Below are 3204 nucleotides of genomic sequence, written 5' to 3'. Positions count from 1 at the left end.
CCACTTGAGCTACAGCGCCACTTCCGGTTTTCTGGTGGTTTGTTGGAGATAGGAGTCTCACGGTCTCTCCTGCCCGGGCTGGCTTTGAACCTCGATCCTCAGATCTCAGCTTCCTGAGTAGCTAGGATTACAGGCGTGAGCCACCAGCGCCTGGCTTCTAATTCCTTTATTAATTATGCTTAATATTAAACTGGCTGTGATGGCACACATCTGTAATCTCAGCACTCAGAAAGTAGAGACAGGACCATCTAGGCTACATATTGAGATTGCTTAAAAACAAAAACTGTACAAATTATTAATATTGATGACTTGCTGGAATAATAGCAATTAAAAATATATCACAGATAACTAAAAAACACTAAAGTTTTGCTTTATTTCAGGTTACATCTTGTCCCATTGTATTCTGGCTTGATTCTCACATGTAGTCTCCATCAATTACTTCACAAGTCCCTGGTGGCAGGTAATGATTTCCTGGGAGGATTGTGGCTCTTCTAGATAGTAATCCTGCTCTGTCCACTCCTGCAATACTCTTCCAGAGTCCTGAGGTTAATCCTGCTGCACATGATAGTGGGAGGGAAGAACATAGGCTATTTAGGTATTGGCTGAAAGGTGGCTGGTGTCCCCATCCATGTCAGCTCACGAGTCCAGTCTGCAAGATGAAGGTCTAGATGGGACCGAGGGTTTATACTAGGGAAACTAGAGAGATAGCCTTACAAATAGCTGGGAACAGCTAGTCAATGCCTTATTTCCAGTTTCCCAGAGGGAGCCAGTGGCTGGCAGAGTGGGCATGCTCCGGTGAAATCAGCTGGCAAGTACCTATTTCACACACCAGCAAGTGGGGAACCGACTGTACTGCTCCTCCTGTGTAATACAGATCCTTTCACTCCTCTAAACCGGTCTCCTTGTTTGTAAAGTGGGGGATAATTAAATGTACCCCACTGGGTTGTTGTAAGGATTAAATGAAGTAGTTGTATATATGGAGGTGACATTTAATTAAAGCCTAATTGACAGTAGTGATGACCACCACCAGATTATCCATCAAAGAAGTACATAATGTTGCCTTCATAGATGAAGCTGTCATAGTGACATTTTGCATTTGTTCTTTGATTTAAACTGCCACTAATCTATATACACTCATCAGATAAAAATAGCTGACATTTACTGAATATTCACCATGAGATAGGTTCTGTGTCATACATTCAACACACATTATCTTATCTTACCCTTGCCATTAGAGGGCTGTTTGTGTGTGTGTGTGTGTGTTTGCGTGCACGTGCACGCACGTGCCCTGTTATAAGGTCTTGAACTGTGGGCCTGGGTGCTTTTTTCCCTCAAGGCTGGCACTCTATCACTTGAGTCCCAGCTGTACTGGCTTTTTGGTGGTTCACTGAAGATAAGGGACTTTGCTGCCTAGGCTGGGTTTGAACCACGATCCTCAGATCTCAGCCTCCTGAGTAGCTAGGATTCCAAGTGAGGTGTTATTCTTTGGTCAAATTATACAGGCCCAAAACTGAGACCCAGGGAGGCAAAATAACATGGTCCAGGTCAAAGCAATTAAGTGATCATATAAGAAACTGACAGGTTCTTACAAGTTCACTTAGCTTCTAGCCTGCATGCTTGGTAGGGCACCTGGTACCATGGTAGCAGTAGCCCTGGAGGCAAAGGGGCTTGCATGAGCCATTCCTGGTGTACACTGTCTAGACCACCACCATCCTTAAATGCTGACTGACACCTTCCAGGTATGTGGCACCATGCTGCTTTGTCTTTTGTCTGTAATAACTCATGTGCTCACTCTAGTAATAAGCACAGTGGTATGCATTTGGGGTGAGGGGAAGACTGAGCTAGGTGCCAGTGGCTCATGCCTACTTACTTAGAAGGCTGAGATCTGACGGTCACAGTTCAAAGCCAGCCTGATCAGGAAATGTCAGGAAGACTCCTATCTCCAATTAACTACCAAAAAAGCCAGTAGTGGAGCTATGGCTCAAAGTGGTAGAGTGCTAGCCTTGAGCAAAAATACTCAAGGATAGAACCCAGTCCTCGAATTCAAACCCCAGGGTCACTAAAAAGAGAAGGAAAAAAAAGAGTGGAATTTTGATTATGGCCACACCCTCTACAAACTCAGAAAAGACCAAATCTCAGGCCTTGAGGTAAATCTAACTGCTGTCCACAACGGCCTAGTAGAGCACCAATGTGGTAATTTGAAATATTATTCTCTACCTGTAAGTTTTCTAGAAATAACTCATCATGAGACAAGAACGGTACTCTGCACCCCTGGGTGCAGCTCTTAAGACTGTTACTTCGACTGTTGGTTTCTGCAGCATTTTTTTTTGTGTGTGTGTGTCAGTCGTGGGGCTTGAACTCTGGGCTTGGGCACTGTCCCTGCACTCTTCAGCTTAAGGCGAGTGCTCTACTCCTTGAGCCACAGCGCCATTTCCAGTTAAGAGTCTCACAGACTTTCCTGCCGGGGCTGGCTTTGAACCACGATCCTCAGATCTCAGCTTCCTGAGTAGCTAGGATAACAAGCATGAGCCACTGGCGCCCAGCTCTTCTTCAGCCTATTCTTAGGCTCTTAACATATAGAGGAGTGAAAGAAGGAATCAGCTGATCATCACAGGTATTGGTTGTCCCTCCACTGAGCTGTGAATGGGGTCAGGCAGTACTAACAGGCATAGAGCCCATGTCAGGTACAACCTGGGACTGTTTGTCTTGCCCTATCCAGACATTCATAGTCTGGTCCCAGTCTCAGTCTCCCTCACTTACCCCCAGGCACTCACCTCACCATCGTAGAATGGACTCTTCAGCCCCCCAGCAGTGCCCCTGCTAGACCCCAGGAGCCTGGTAGCCCATTCCACCCCAGCCCCTTTGGAGAGTTAGCCAAAAGACAGAAACACACAGCACATCCTTGGAATCACTGCTTGAGGAAACAATCCACAAAGGTCAACCAAACTATGGGCCTTTATCTGCCTACCACCCACAAGGGATTGTTCAAGCTGAGTTCAAATCTCACATCCACCTCATCTTCCCAGGTTTTCCTTCAGTTTTCGCTGTGGGGATTCTTACCTGTATGAAAAGGGAAAGACTGGGGGCTGGGAAGGTGGCTCAGTGGTAGAGCACTTGCCTTGCAATGCATGAGGCCCTGGGTTCGATTCCCCAGCATCACATAAGCAAAAAGAAAAAAGCCGGAAGTGGCGCTGTGGCTCCAGT

General features: G+C 46.3%; 1 long non-coding RNA gene across 2 annotated transcripts in view; it reads right to left on the bottom strand.

Moving 5' to 3' along the window:
- Window positions 1-376: 376 nt before the first annotated feature.
- Window positions 377-3204, bottom strand: part of LOC105981645 — a 19533-nt gene continuing 16705 nt past the window's right edge. For both annotated transcript variants that reach the window (XR_001174831.1, XR_001174830.1), the window contains exon 4: window positions 377-555. This is a non-coding gene — a long non-coding RNA (uncharacterized LOC105981645). The remainder of the gene's footprint in view (window positions 556-3204) is intronic.

Source organism: Dipodomys ordii, unplaced genomic scaffold (assembly GCF_000151885.1).
Source record: "Dipodomys ordii isolate 6190 unplaced genomic scaffold, Dord_2.0 Scaffold13, whole genome shotgun sequence".
NCBI lineage: Eukaryota > Metazoa > Chordata > Mammalia > Rodentia > Heteromyidae > Dipodomys > Dipodomys ordii.
The sequence above is the reverse complement of the archived record's forward strand: the minus strand, read 5'-3'. Positions and strand labels throughout refer to the sequence as shown.